We start from the raw sequence: 16,786 nt of genomic DNA, 5'->3' as shown, positions 1-16,786 counted from the left end.
AACCTGAGTAGTTATGAGTTACACTTGCTACCGGTGTGCAGAAAGGAACATGTATTGTACTTCTGGACAGCGCTAGTCATGAGCCTCCCTGCATAGTGCAGTGCACACCATACATCATGTGTAACTCTTAACTATCGAGGTTATCCAAGGCAATAGTTGCACATGTATACTAGCCTTAAAGGGAAATAAAACCCAAATTTTTCATTCACAATTCAGAGGATACAAAATTAAAAAACTTTCCAATGTTAGCACATTTGCTTCATTCTCTTGGTATCCTTTGTTAAAAGAGCAGCAATGCAGTACTGGGAGTTATATGAACTTATTTTATTAGATAAGGTAATGACAAGTCACATATATGTGCATCCACCAATCATAAGCTAACTCCTGAGCCTACCTAGGTATGCTTACCTAGGATACCAAGAGAACAAAACAAATGTGGAAAACAGAATCTTGTTTAAAATCATATGTTCTCTCTACAAATTGAGGGGGGGGGGGTTATATCCCTTTAATAAAAATAGATGTTAAACAGCATCTGGTCTACTCTGCATATAGGCATAAACAACCTACTTACATGTCCTTTTGTGTATACTGTATTATATTGAGCCTGATTCCTGGTAAAATGGAGTGGAGTCTGGAAGTTCATGGGCAGCAGACATTTCGGACGGAGGCGTCTAAGTGGGTGGTTCTGAGCTGAATTTGTATGCTATGCTGTGGGGTCATGGTTGAGGTTTTATCTGCAGCAAGTCATGTGACACAAAGTACACAAACACATTTTCTAAAATACTACTGATTGTGTTGATGTGATTTTTAAATACAAATTTTATATCCCTTTCAAATGCATCTCTTCTGTTGCATGTGGGATAATAAAGTAATATAATTATTTTTAAAAATCCTAAATATGATTTGTGCAAGCTTTGATTGGGTTCTATTGCCAGCTGCTATGTTACTTTTACATTAGCTGCTAGTGTTGCACACATTTGATTCACTGTTTTTGTATGACAAGTGTCTGCTGTATAATTAATATATAATAGTTATTGTGGGCAGGTCACGGTGGCGGTGCCAGGACCGGGGTGGACAGGGACAATTTTAAATGATGAGAACATCAACACACTGGATTTGGATTATAATTCAGACAGTGCAGCTCTGGAGTAACTAGATTTTTGCAATACGGGTAGGAAATTTAAATTGGCAATAAAGTAATTTTTGTTATACAAATTGTGGCTGATTATCTACCAGTCTCCAGAGAACTATGATGTATGTATAACAAAAATTACTTTATTGTCAATTTAAATTTCCTACCCGTTTTTGATCAAACATAACAATCTAATCTAAGGCGCAGTACCCGCAAATTTATAACCTTTATCATAGAGTAACTGGATTTTTGCATAAATAAAAAACAACAGAGGCTCTATGTTGTTTTTGATTTAGGCAAAAATCCAGTTACTCCAGAGCTGATCTGTCTGAATTATAATCCAAATCCAGTGTGTTGATGTTCTCATCATTTAAAATTGTCCCTGTCCACCCCGGTCCTGGCACTGCCACCGTGACCTGCTGAGTACTTGTGAGTGCTGCTGCTGACTGTGACTGAGAGACCTCAGAGTCAGACCCACCCAGGCTGATCCTGTCCCTGACAGTCACGCACCTACCTAACACTGTACTGTACCAACAAGCTGCTCAGCTGTACTGCCGGACGGTATTCCGGTAATGAAGGAGAGGTCCTAGTACAATGGCAGGCTTAAGGGCTTGGGCTCAGAGCTCACTGACAGACAGAGACGATCACCTCACCTGGCTCACCAAATGACACAGCACGTCTCACTACTACGCGTGGCGCTTCTCTCTTCCCAGTCCCACCCGACCCCCCGGACCTTGATGACGTCACCGACGAAAAGAGCACTGAGCGCTGATTGACTGGGCTGAGGGCTCCGAGGCTGATAGAGAGCAGCCTCTATTGGGAATAATATGGGCAGCAAACTAAAACTTAACCACTGGGTGGCAGTCTGTGTAGCCCATATAAAAAAAGCCTAAAAGACAAGCCATATTGCGCAAAGGGAGGGGAGCTGAACGGCTCACAGCCTTTCCATCCTTGCGCAATATGGATGCATAAGACAACAAATGTAATTTACTAATTAGATTCGGAATTGTCATGATGGCAGCGGTGGCAGAGGGTGGGGGGGTAGGGTTGGTCAGTTGGAACACCAATTTTTTTTTTTAAACTTAAAAAAGATATAACTTATTTTCAAGATTATTACAAAAAGTGTAATTCCACACATAGGACAGGTGAGGTGCTGCCTCACCTGCCTCCTATGACTGCACGTCACTGGTCTCAGGTTTGTTCATGCAATTATTGTTTTATTTGTTTTTACTCCAATGTTTGTTGCCCGGTAATGTTAAAACCTATGTTTTGGTTCCCTCGTCGGAGTGAACGGCACCCATAGCCTGCATGGCTCCTTTCTGTTAGAGGGGCGCTTAATGGAAGGCTGTTGGCCCTGGCTTTGAGACCAGATCATCTCAGCAATATGTTTCTAGGTTTTTGTTTAAGTGTGCTTTTGCTCATTCTTATCTCATCTTTCTGGTGATAAGGTATACAGTCATTGCCATTATATGTAATAGGTTATCATCAGTCTCCTCAGGGACATTTAGTTTTATGGTGATTACAGGATTACATTTCCCTTCCAGAGACTCTATGGAACATGTGTAGGCCATGTTCTATCTCAGGCCAAGTAACTGTTACTAATCATATAACTGTTCAGTGCTTAGTGGTTTTTCCACTAAATGTTACCTACTTGAAAATTGTCTTTAATTTAGATTCAGCATAGACACATAGGTTCTTTGAAGAGAGTATATGGATAAACATAGGATACTTTCCTAAGTCTCCCACGACACCCTATAAAAATAAAAAGATTCCCCATCCCCTAACCCTCCCCATTGGATCTCACTTATTTATTATTTAAGGGAGGGCACTGGCTCTTCTCCCTTATTTACACCTAATACACTAGCTACAAGCACTTATAAACTAATATACGTTTTCAATTCTCTGTCTTCACATTATCTGTTCTCCAATCTTGAGGCCTTTATTTTTGTCTGGCCTTGTTTACCCCCCTCCATAATATTTAAGTTTAAGGACGTAAACTTGTGGATCAATTAGAATCCCTACACTTCTTAGAATACTGCTAATTGTTTGGTACATCTAACCCCTAAGAATCTATACATCATATTTTCTTATTTTTTCAACTTCCTCTTCTATATGATTCTTATACTTTAGTCTCTCCACTTGTCCCTCCTTCCCTTTTTTTTTTCTTTCCTGTTTGATTTCCCCCATTTTTCCCTCTCCTTTGCCCCACTCCTAAAAATGGAGACCTCCTTACGATTTCTTACTCGAAATACTAAGGGCTTAAATTCGCCCGACAAACGTAGTTTGTTAACAACATACGGCAAAAAACTTAAGGGGGACGTCCTATATATTCAGGAGACTCATTGGACTATAGATAGGCCCCAACCCTACAGATCGTCTCTATATCCAGGCCTTATCACAGCCTCCTTTACCAATAAGTCAAGAGGAGTTGCAATACTCCTACATAAGGACCTTCAATTCGAACAAATATACTTAGATAGAGATCCTGAAGGTAGATTCATTATCTGTGTGTGCAAACTTAACGGTATTCTCTTCACCCTAGTCAATCTCTATGCCCCAAATCAGCAGCAATTACATTTGCTAGCAAAAGTCCTTAACATAGCGAAATCGGTGAGACAAGGTCATATCGTAGTTGGGGACGATTTTAATGTCATTTGGGATCCTAAATTAGACAAAAAAACTTATATCAGATAAATCTATCGATTCCTATACTAGTTCTACAGCAATCAAATTTAGATCTCTGTCTGCTAGACATGAATTATATGACGTCTGGAGGTCATGCCACCCAGAGGACAAAGATTTTACCTTTTTCTCTAACCCACATAAATCCTATTGTAGGTTGGATTATTTCCTTATTGATTCCAGGCTTCTTAACGAGGTCACCAACTCACGTATACATATATGTACATGGTCAGACCATGATGTGGTTTCTTTTGATGTTTTTCCATCAGGGGCTCGCAAAGGGGGACATTCCTGGAGGTTCCCGAACTCCCTTTGGGAGAAGCCAGGGTTCAAAGACTCCCTCACAAAAGCGCTCAATGACTTTATTCCGTTTAATAAACCGGGCCAAACTTCTTTCCAAATCCTATGGGGGGCATTTAAGGCATATATTAGGGGGTATTGCATCTCTGAATCAGCTAGAGTTAGGAAGAATAAAGGAGGCCCCTTCGGCCAGCTGGCTACAAAACTAAGGAATCTAGAGAAAACCAACAAAAATAATTCTACCATTTCAATTTCTGATGAAATCAGTACCCTTAGACGACAAATCCTACAGCTAGAGCATGACATAGTCAAAGCCAATCTGGCAAAATTTAAGCAAATAATGTACTATAAAGGTAATAAGGCAAATGAGCTCCTGGCCTGAAAACTCAACGCGAGAACCGCCCACTCTAGGATTCAAGCTTTGGAGATCAACGGCTCTAAAATTTTAGCTCCAGAAGATATCGGAAATGCTTTTGCTGATTATTACCATAAACTTTATAATATCTCGGAAGTAGAAAACCTAGACACTCCCTCTATTGACAGGATACAGGAGTTTCTGGATTCCTTTGAGCTCCCTAAACTTACTGAGGAAGCAAGAAACTCTCTTTGCACCCGTTCTCCACTAAAGAAATTCACAATGTCATTAACCAACTCAAACCGAATAAGTCTCCAGGACCTGACGGTTTTACAGGTTCTTTCTATAAAATGTTTAAACAGTGCCTATTACCTCTTCTATGCCCTTTTTTAATGAGGTGGCTGAGTTGGGAAGCTTCTTGAGAGAGTTCTTGGAAGCGTCTATTATGCGATTCCCAAACCGGGAAAGGACCCCCTTTACTTTGCCAGTTATACGCCTATCTCACTGATAAATTTAGATGTCAAGATGTACTCTAAGCTATTGGCCAACAGGATTGTTCATCTACTACCTGATATTATACAAATAGACCAAGTTGGCTTTACCTTCTGTAGGCAAGGACCCGACAACTTTTGCAGGTGTTCTCTGAGTCTGCTAAACTAGGAGTTCCCATTGTGGCCCTGTCTCTAGATGCGGAAAAGGCATTTGACAGGGTTCGATGGGACTATATTTGTCAAGTTCTTAAATCATTTGTCTTTCCCCCAGAATTTGTAGGAATGGTCAAGGCGCTGTATACTGCACCATTTGCAACTGTCAGAGGAGTAGGTTTTCGGTCTAGAGCCTTCTCCATTGCAAATGGTACCCTACAAGGTTGCCCTCTTTCACCTCTGATTTTTGCCATGGCTATGGAACCTCTAGCCCAAGAGATCAGACATTCTCAAGGCATAGAGGTCAAGATAGGTGAGCGATCCGAGAAGATCGCCCTCTTTGCCAACAACCTAACCATCATACTAACTAACCAGAGTTCTTCAATTCCGGAAGTTTTTAGGACCTTAGAATTTTTTGGGACAATCAGACCTTATAAAACACCTAGGTGTACTTCTCGACCCTGATATAAGTAAGGTTACTAAACACAATTTTGAGCCACTGATTACTGAAATCAAAAAGCTTTTGCAGAGGTGGGACTATAGAGAAATCTCCTGGATGGGACGTATCTCTACTCTCAAAATGGCCATCCTTCCAAAAATGTTGTATCTATTCAGGTGCATACCCTGCACGATTCCAAAAACCTATCTCTCTCAGATTCATTCCTTATTCATCAACTATGTTTGGAGAGGGAAGATTCCGAGAGTGGCGAATCACATTCTCCAACTGCCGATAAACAGAAGAGGTATAGCTTTTCCCAATATATACTTATATCATGACGCAGCCAGGTTAACACATATTGCAGCCTGGAGCAATAAGAAAGAGAAACCAGCGTGGTTTTTGCTCGAGACAGAGATTATCCCCAAAAAATTCCATTTAAAAGACCTGATATGGATTCCCAAGCATAGGCTCCCTGATATAGCGCTCACAAATAAAATAATTTTGGACAATTGCCAGACTTGGCATAGACTCAGACATCACAAAGGACTGGCCCCACATCCCTCACCTATTCATAGTCTCCAGGGATTGATGATGGGTCTTCCAGATAGACATACACAGGACTGGCTATCATGGAATTTTGTTTCTGTCGGCGACCTTTATAGACAAAAGAGGCTATTAACAACTAAACAAATAGTCGAGCAGGTGAGAGAGGCTCCGCGGTGGCTAATATTCGCAAGCTATAGATTACTGGAGTACTGTCAGGCTTGAGGTTTCCCCAAGACGAATCTGAGAGAAAGTACTACTTGGGAAAAAAGATGGCAATCAGGGACTAAGCCTATAAAACCACTTACGAACCATCATCTGCTTCTTCTCAGTGATTACAGTGAAGTAATCCTATGGCAGATAAAGGCTTGGGGATGAGAAATTGATGTTCAAATCACACCGGCAGATGTAGAGCATGCGACAATAATTACTAAATCAGCCATACATTGCATAACATACCTAGAAACCTATTTAAAGGTTCTCTTAAAATGGTATTTAACCCCTTTCAAGTTGTCAAAGATATATCTTGCAGCCTCTCCCCAATGCTAGAGGGAATGTGGCCAACAGGGCACAGATGTACATATCTGGTGGTCTTGCCCAAACAAAAATTGCTCCCCTGTGGAGAGAGACTTTCTCACTGCTTTCTGATTTGGGTATGACACTTCCTAGATACCCAGTTCTAGCCCTTCTGCATATTGGTCTTAAAGACTTGCAGAAACCCCGACAAATCCTTGGAGTTGCAATCCTTATCGCAACTAAGGTGTGCATTGCTAGGTCATGAAAAAAACTTGAAGCTCCTACTCTTGCTCAGACTACTCAACTTATAGACTATCTAGCCTCTATGGAGAAAGGCTTCTACAACACGACTGATCGTATTGACAAGTATTGGACGATCTGGAGTAGGTGGCTCCTCAAACCTCCTTAGACGTCCAAATATTCACTATTGTCCTTCCGTTCCTCTGGCTGATCCATTATCCCCCCCTCCCTTTTTTTTTTTTTTCTCTTCTTCCCCTCTCTCTCTCTTTCTCTCTTCTCTTCCTCTCTTTTTCCTCTCCCTTTCTTTCCCCTATTTTCTCTCTTCTATATCTCAATGCTTGTCTTCTAAATTTTGCTATAAATTCTTCTGATGTTTTCTATCTATTAAATTTGTTAGGGGCTACTTTAACTTACATTAGTACCTATCAGTAGATTGAGACACTAGGAACACTCACTGCTAATGATTCCTGTGACATTCCCCAACTAATTGTATGAAACTATATTTTGCTATAGGTGATAATACAAGGGATGACACTCTATTTCTTGAGATATCTCTCTCTGACCCAGGTGTAGGTATGAGAGTAACCTAAAAGATTGTAATTGATCCTATGTCAAAATTTCGTGCTAGTTATGTATAATGAATAATCTTATACTTTACATTTGGAATTGTTGAAAGTTTGTTTCTATGCTTATTGATTTATTTGCATTCTCTTTGTACTGACTTTTGCTTAATAAAGCTTTTGAAATAAAAAAAATAAAAATTTGCACCACATCCCACCTCAATACCAGCGCTGCTTACGCTAGCGGTGAGCTGGCTAAACGTGCTCGTAGACGATTTCCCCATAGGAATCAATGGGGGAGAGCCGGCTGAAAAAAAACCTAACACCTGCAAAAAAGCAGCGTAAAGCTCCTAACGCAGCCCCATTGATTCCTATGGGGAAATACATCTATGTCTACACCTAACACCCTAACATGAGCCCCGAGTCTAAACACCCCTAATCGTACACTTATTAACCCCTAATCTGCTGCCCCCGACATTGCCGACACCTGCATTATATTATTAACCCCTAATCTTCCGCTCGGACACCCAGCGCCACCTACATTATATGTATTAACCCCTAATCTGCTGCCCCCAACATCGCCGACACCTACATTATATTTATTAACCCCTAATCTGCCATCCCCCAATGTCGCCGCAACCTACCTACACTTATTAACCCCTAATCTGCCACCCCCAACGTCCCTGCCACTATATTAATGTTATTAACCCCTAAATCTAAGTCTAACCCTAACCCTAACACCCCCTAACTTAAATATAATTTAAATAAATCTAAATAAAATTACTACAATTAACTAAATTATTCCTATTTAAAACTAAATACTTAACTATAAAATAAACCCTAAGCTAGCTACAATATAACTAATAGTTACATTGTAGCTATTTTAGCATTTATTTTTATTTTACAGGCAACTTTGTATTTATTTTAACTAGGTAGAATATTTATTAAATAGTTATTAACTATTTAATAGCTACCTAGTTAAAATAAAGACAAATGTACCTGTAAAATAAAACCTAACCTAAGTTATAATTACATCTAACACTACACTATAATTAAATGAATTCCCTAAATTAACTACAATTAAATACAATTATCTAAAGTACGAAAAAAAAACAACACTAAATTACAGAAAATAATAAAATAATTACAAGTTTTTTTAAACTAATTACACCTAATCTAATCCCCCTAATAAAATAAAAAAGCCCCCCAAAATAATAAAAAGCCCTACCCTATATTAAATTACAAATAGCCCTTAAAATGGCCTTTTGTGGGACATTGCCCCAAAGTAATCAACTTTTACCAGTAAAAAAAAAGTACAATACCCCCCAAAATTAAAACCCACCACCCACACACCCAACCCTACTCTAAAACCCACCCAATTCCCCCTTAATAAAACCTAACACTAACCCCTTGAAGATCACCCTACCTTGAGAAGTTTTCACCCAATTGGGCCGAAGTCCTCAACAAAGCCGGGCGAAGTAGTCCTCCAGACGGGCAGAAGTTTTCATCCAAGCCAGGCAGAAGAGGTCCTCCAGACAGGCAGTCCATCTTCAAGACATCCGACGAGGAGCATCCTCTTCGTTCTTCATTCGACGACTGAATGAAGGTTCCTTTAAGTGACGTCATCCAAGATGGTGTCCCTTCAATTCCGATTGGCTGATAGAATCCTTTCAGCCAATTGGAATTAAGGTAGAAAAAATCCTATTGGCTGATGCAATAGAATTCTATCAGCCAATCGGAATTGAAGGGACGCCATCTTGGATGACATCATTTAAAGGAACCTTCATTCAGTCGTCGGATGAAGAACGAAGAGGATGCTCCACGCCGGATGTCTTGAAGATGGAGCCGCTCCACGCCGGATGGATGAAGATAGCAGATGCCACCTGGATGAAGACTTCTGCCCATCTGGAGGACCTCTTCTGGCCGGCTTGGATGAAGACTTCTTCCTGTCTGGAGGACCACTTCGCCCGGCTTCGCTGAGGACTTCGGCCCGGTTGGGTGAAGACTTCTCAAGGTAGGGTGATCTTCAAGGGGTTAGTGTTAGGTTTTATTAAGGGGGGATTGGGTGGGTTTTATAGTAGGGTTGGGTGTGTGGGTGGTGGGTTTTAATGTTGGGGGGTATTGTACTTTTTTTTACAGGTAAAAGAGCTGATTACTTTGGGGCAATGCCCCGCAAAAGGCCCTTTTAAGGGCTATTTGTAATTTAGTATAGGGTAGGGCTTTTTATTATTTTGGGGGGCTTTTTTATTTTAGTAGGGGGATTAGATTAGGTGTAATTAGTTTAAAAAAATTGTAATTATTTTATTATTTCTGTAATTTAGTGGGGGGTTTTCCGTACTTTAGATAATTGTATTTAATTGTAGTTAATTTAGGGAATTAATTTAAAGGGACAGTCTACACCAGAATATTTATTGTTTTAAAAGATAGATAATCCCTTTATTACCCATTCCCTAGTTTTGCATGACCAGCACATTTGTAATAATATATGTTTTACCTCTGTGATTACCTTGTATCTAAACCTCTGCAAACTGCCCCTTATTTTAGTTCTTTTGACAGACTTGCATTTTAGCCAATCAGTGCGGGCTCCTAGGTAACTCCACGTGCAGGAGCACAGTGTTATCTATATGAAACACATGAACTAACACCCTCTAGTGGTCAAAAACTGTCAAAATGCCCTGAGCTAAGAGGCGGCCTTCAAGGGCTTAGAAATTTGCATATGAACCTCCTAGATTTAACTTTCAACTAAGAATACCAAGAGAACAAAGCAAAATTGGTGAAAGAAGTAAAATGGAAAATTATTTAAAATTATATTCTCTATCTGAATAATGAAAGTTTGCTTTGGACTAGACTGTCCCTTTAATTATAGTGTAGTGTTAAAAGTAATTATAACTTAGGTTAGGTTTTATTTTACAGGTAAATTTGTCTTTATTTTAACTAGGTAGCTATTAAATAGTTAATAACTATTTAATAACTATTGTACCTAGTTAAAATAAGTACAAAGTTGCCTGTAAAATAAAAATAAATCCTAAACTAGCTACAATGTAACTATTAGTTATATTGTAGCTAGCTTAGGGTTTATTTTATAGGTAAGTATTTAGTTTTAAATAGGAATAATTTAGTTAATGATAGTTATTTTATTTAGATTTATTTAAATTATATTTAAGTTAGGGGGTGTTAGGGTTAGGGTTAGACTTTGATTTAGGGGTTAATAGCTTTAATATAGTGGTGGCGACATTGGGGGTGGCAGAGTAGGGGTTAATAAATGTAGGTAGGTGTCGGCGATGTTAGGGATGGTAGATTAGGGGTTAATAAAATGTAACTAGTGTTTGCTATGTGGGAGTGTGGCAGTTTAAGGGTTAATATATTTATTATAGTGGCAGCGATGTCCGGTTCGGCAGATTAGGGGTTAAAACATTTTTTTTAGTATTTGCGATGTGGGGGGCCTTGGTTTAGGGGTTAATAGGTAGTTTATGGGTGTTAGTGAACTTTTTAGCACTTTAGTTAAGAGTTTTATGCTACTGCATCCTATATAATAAAAGGCCAAGTGTGTTTGTCCGAAGCTGTCATGCGCAGTAGAGACAGCACAAGGACAAACACACCTGGCCTTTGAGTCCCTAGCTGATCTGCGCTCTGCGGCAGAAGTGGGCATGAGCGGGGGCATGGCCAGATGTGAATGGTCGTGAAGGGGGCGTGGCCTGGGCACGGTCGCACAATAGAGGGGAGAGAGATAGAGAGGGGAGAGAGATAGAGAGATAGAGAGGGGGAGAAATAGAGAGGGGAGAGAGATATAGAGAGGGGAGAGAGAGAGGGGGAAAGAGAGAGGGGGAGAGAGAGAGGGGGGGAGAGAGAGGTGATAGAGAGGGGGGAGAGAGGGGGGAGAGAGAGAGAGGGGAGAGAGAGAGGGGGAGAGAGAGAGGGGGAGAGAGAGAGAGAGAGAGAGAGGGGGGGAGATAGAGAGGGGGGAGAGAAAGAGTGTGGGAGAGAGAGAGGGGTGGGGAGAGAGAGGGGGCGAGAGAGAGGAGAGAGAGGGAGGGAGATAGAGCGGGGAGAGGGAGAGCACAAAAGAGAGGGGGAGAGAGACAGCACAAAAGAGAGGGGGAGAGAGAGAGTGCAAAAGAGAGGGGGGAGAGAGAGACCGCAAAAGAGAGGGGGGAGAGAGAGAGCTCCAAAAGAGAGGGGGGAGAGAGAGAGAGCTCAAAAGAGATGGGGGAGAGAGAGAGCTCAAAAGAGAGGGGGAGAGAGAGAGCAAAAGAGAGGGGGGAGAGAGAGTGCAAAAGAGAGGGGGGAGAGAGAAAGCGCAAAAGAGAGGGAGGAGAGAGAGCTCAAAAGAGAGGAGGAGAGAGAAAAACTCAAAAGAGAGGGGGGAGAGAGAGAGAGAGAGCAAAAGAGAGGGGGGAGAGAGAGCAAAAGTGAGGGGGAGGGAGAGAGCGCAAGGGGTGGGACCGCTGTACTGCAAAAAATGGCCCGTGTGAATGGGCTTTAGGACTAGTTAGCCCATAAAACTCTTAACTACTGACTTTTAAAATGCTGGTACCAGGCTTGACAGGAGAGGGTCTACCGCTCACTTTTTTGAAGACTTATAATACCGGGCGTTATGCAAGTCCCATTGAAAAAATAGGATAGGCAATTGACGTAAGTGTATTTGCGGTATTTTCGAGTCTGGCCGAAAAAGTGAGCGGTACACCTGTACCTGCAAGACTCGTAATACCAGCGGGCGTTAAAAAGCAGCGTTGGGACCTCTCAACGCTGCTTTTTAAGGCTAACGCAAGACTCATAATCTAGCAGTTTAATTTTACACATTTCACCAATGTCACGCAATTCAAAGTAAAAATCATTAATCTAGCCAGAATTCCACAAAGAGGAGGCAATAAAGCCACAATTCTTGATAAAAAAAGAACTTTTATAAGTTTATAAATTAAAAACAAAATCGCCATCTGGCATGAACTTAGAATGGGACTTTGTATATTGACTTTGTAGATTGATTTTGTAGATTTATTTTGTGAACTTATTTTGTGGATGTATTATGTAACCTTTAAATATCCTGAACTCCATTACAACTGTCTAATACGTAAAGTAGTATTGCATAAATTATCATACACATAAATGAGAACATGATATTATTGACTTTTAAAGTCTATACCCATTATAGATGAATCACCCATTATAATGAATTATATGTATATTTGTATCATGTATTCTGCACCACACCACGCTCTCCGTATTCAGCATTGGACCAGCAGCTAACAAGAGCTGGTGCAACGCCGCCCCCTGCAGACTTGCGGCCAATGGGCTGCCAGCAGGGGGGTGTCAATCAACCCGATCATACTCGATCGGGTTGATTTCCGGCGATGTCTGTCCGCCAGTTCAGAACAGGCGGACAGATTATGGAGCAGCGGTCTTTGTGACCGCTGCTTCATAACTGCTTTTTCTGGCGAGTCTGAACGCTCGCCAGAAACACGGGCCGTCAAGCTCTTTTCGGAGCTTGATAGATAGGCCCCCATAGATTTGATACTTTTTGCAATAGTGTTTAATTAGTTTATCAGCATATTCATACATAGAGAATTTCTATTTTCCTTTAACATTATTTAATTATATTGTTGCTTGATAAATATTCTGAAGTACATAACACTCAGTTAAGTTTGCAAGTTAATTTAATGTGATAATTCTGTATTACCTCTCTGCTGTGGGTCATGTTTGATCAGTGGCGCACATGACTGCGTGATGATTTGCTGCAGAATTTGTTACATTGTTTAAATATTTACACTTATAGCTACATTGTGAAATTGTTTCCTATCAACACACCAATGTTAATGAAGTCTCTTTATCTTAATGTGTTTTGCCTTTTGCCTCCATCTACAGGTAATAACTAACATGTTTTTAAATACCGTAGCATTATGAAGGTGTTGCTCCAGTAACAAGGGGCCGTGGCTGCATAATACGTAGTGCTGACGTCATTGTTTGACACACAGGCTGATTGGCTGTTTCCCCTTCAAATGGCCTTTTACTTGTGCTCCAAATCTATGAGTAAGCTCCCTTCGGCGCGAAACCCGTAAGACGGTGGAGCCCTCTCTGTTTTGTATGTGTATATATTTTTTTTTTTTTTTTTTTTTAAATAAAGCTTCTTTTTGTACTTTTGCTCAGTAGCGGCTTTCCTTCTTTTTGCCTACGGATGTGCAGACTGTCCTCTGCTTTATTTAGCCTGCTCCATGCTACCTCCGTTTGGCTTAGACCTTCTTCCTCTCACACACGTCAGACATCTGCAGCGGTATTAACTTTCTTCTTTTGCTATAGAAACAGCATCAAAGGAAACACAGTTCTAACTTTTAGAACACTGTATTTGACTATTCTTTTTTTTTTAAATATATTTTTATTAATTGTCTTGAATAAAGTATTACATCACAAACATTCAAGATATCGATAAGAAAGAACAGAGCAGATAAAAAACAAAAAACATAAATCCATATAATACTACAAATTAAAACGTTATCTTCCATGCCAATCTCTTGGTATCATATAGTCACACAAGTAACATAGCACAACAAAATAACAAATCTCAACAAGCAGATAAACAGAGTACACAAGCAAGAAAATATTGTGTCATTTAAAAGTTCAAATAATTATGAGATCTCCATGTATCCATATAAATTGAATAATACATTCTCATCAGATTAATCTAAATAATAGTTTAGCATGTTTATGTGACCCGTAACAGAATCTATTCAGAAAGGACAAAGAAGTAGACAAAAAAAAAACACACACTCCGTTCCCCCGCCGTCTCCACCTCAGAGAATTCTAACGGGTTCAATAATCAACATAACAAAATTTAAAAACTGGGATAATTATCCAGTCAAGTGTCTGGGAGAAGACCAGCATATATATTTAGTAGCACGTAATCTGAGTTGACCCAAGGTTTAACTAGTTGCCTCTGGGAGAGTTTTAATAGTTCCTAACCAATTTTTAAAAAAACACTTTCAATTGATGACTGCTGGGGTTTTGTAAGTTGTATTGTTCCATAGTAATATGAGAAATCAGTGCTTTTTTCAAATCGCTAAATTTGGGGGCCTGCCATGCTCTCCATGTTCTTAAAATGAGATTCCGAGCTAGGAATATAATTATATTAATTAAATTTTAATTTTTTTATCTGCCTATATATTTCACTAAGAAGAATACATTTTGCGGAGTGATATCATAGTCTATCATTAATACTGTGTTGATCCAGAAATTAACCTTCACCCAAAATTGAGTAATCTTTGGGCAAGACCAAAAACTATGAAACATATCTGCCTTGTTAACACTGCATCTAGTACAGGGACTATTCTTTTTGTACCAATTGGTCAGTTTCTCGGGTGTGACATAAATAGAGTATATTAGTTTTATGTGTGACTCACGCCAAGATGTCAGAACTCAGGATTTATCCATTATTTTTAAACTATCCTCTATATACTGAGGACTAATGTTTGGGGAAAACTTAGTCCATTTCATTTGAAGATAAACTAGCTGCTTGGGAATATTAAATGAGTTCAGAATAGCATACAGAGAAGAAATAGAATATATACAGTACCTTCTTGATATTATTTAATTCTGTTCAAGAGAGTCCCCAGTGACCAGTCTAAGCTGTTTTTGTTTTTCAGCTCTAAAATATAATGCCTCAATCAGAGATATGCATAAAAATCTCTCTTAGTCCATATCAGCGAGAAATATTCTCAAATGTTTCAAGCACCAGGTCCGGTCTAATCAATTGCTTAACCCACTTTAATCCTTTAGTTGCCCAGTCTTTAAATATTATATTAGTATAATCAGGTAGGGTTGCTGCTGATTGGAAGAAATTCAGTAGCATATGGAGAACATTCAATCGCAATACAATATTTCTGCCAGACATGAACTATATTTTTAAAAGTTATTAGATTAGAAGCGTTGCATGGCAAATTTGATAAAGGGCAATAGTGGATTGCTTTTAGATCAAACAGCGCTATCAGATTGGTTTCAAACTATAGGGATGAAACCTGTTCCTTCTTAGTAATTCAATCAACTGCAACTTTGAGTAAAGCAGCTAGATTGTATTGTCTTATATTGGGGAATGCCATTCCTGCAGCTAATTTTGGATTAAGAATAAAAGCAGATTGTCTGCATATAGGGATAGAACAAGTTTCTGTCCCCCTAACTGGATCCCTTCTAGATTTTGTTGTAAAAGCGTTGCTAATGGTTCTAACAATATATTGAAGAGCAGTGGCGATAGAGGGCAACCTTGCAAGATCATTTTTATTTATGCATTTAGTATCTTTGAATTCGTTCCCCAAATAATCCAATAAAATCAAGACCTTACACATATTTTTACGGAGTTTCTGATGGCCATAAATCCTGCTTGATTCTCATGAATGATTTTCTTCTTGACCTCCCCAGTCTTCTGCTGCTTGGTTACTGATGAATCTACTGGTTGCTGACCTCAGCCTTGTACCTGACTACTCCTCTGTATATCTCCTGTGTAACACTGCAGGGTTACTGACAGATCTGCTATTTCCTGACCTCAGCCTTGTACCAGACTACTCTTCTGTATATCTACTGTGTATCACCACCTGGTTACTGACAGATCTACTGATTCCTGACCTCAGCCTTGTACCTGACTACTCCTCTGTATATTTCCTGTGTAACACTGCCTGGTTACTGACAGATCTGCTATTTCCTGACCTCAGCCTTGTACCTGACTACTCCTCTGTATATCTACTGTGTATCACCACCTGGTTACTGACAGATCTGCTATTTCCTGACCTCAGCCTTGTACCTGACTACTCCTCTGTATATCTACTGTGTATCACCACCTGGTTACTGACAGATCTGCTATTTCCTGACCTCAGCCTTGTACCTGACTACTCCTCTGTATATCTACTGTGTATCACCACCTGGTTACTGACAGATCTACTGATTCCTGACCTCAGCCTTGTACCTGACTATTCCTCTGTATATTTCCTTTGTAAAACAGCCTGGTTACTGACAGATCTGCTGGTTCCTGACCTCAGCCTTGTACCTGACTACTCCTGTGTCCAACCACCTGGTTATTGATAAATCTGCTGGTTCCTAGCTTTAACTTATACCTTACCACCTCATGTATCACTGAATCCTGAGAACAATGAAGGTACTCCCTTAGTACATTTACTACCCCATAGATTTATGCAATACATTTTTGTGTCTGTGTGTGTTGTTTTTTTTTTATGTTTTTGTCAGTTGCACTCTAGTGCTAAGTTTCTTCCTCGCCCACTTTTGTTTCTATATTTTTTATCCTTCAAGGGATATAAAATATTGTGGGCTAGATTACAAGTGGCATGCTATTTGGTATTCCCGCTCAAAAGCAAACTTTGATAGAAATAATCTTTTGCACGC

The sequence above is a fragment of the Bombina bombina genome, chromosome 3 (assembly GCF_027579735.1).
Source record: "Bombina bombina isolate aBomBom1 chromosome 3, aBomBom1.pri, whole genome shotgun sequence".
Lineage (NCBI taxonomy): Eukaryota > Metazoa > Chordata > Amphibia > Anura > Bombinatoridae > Bombina > Bombina bombina.
Note: the sequence above shows the minus strand (reverse complement) of the source record.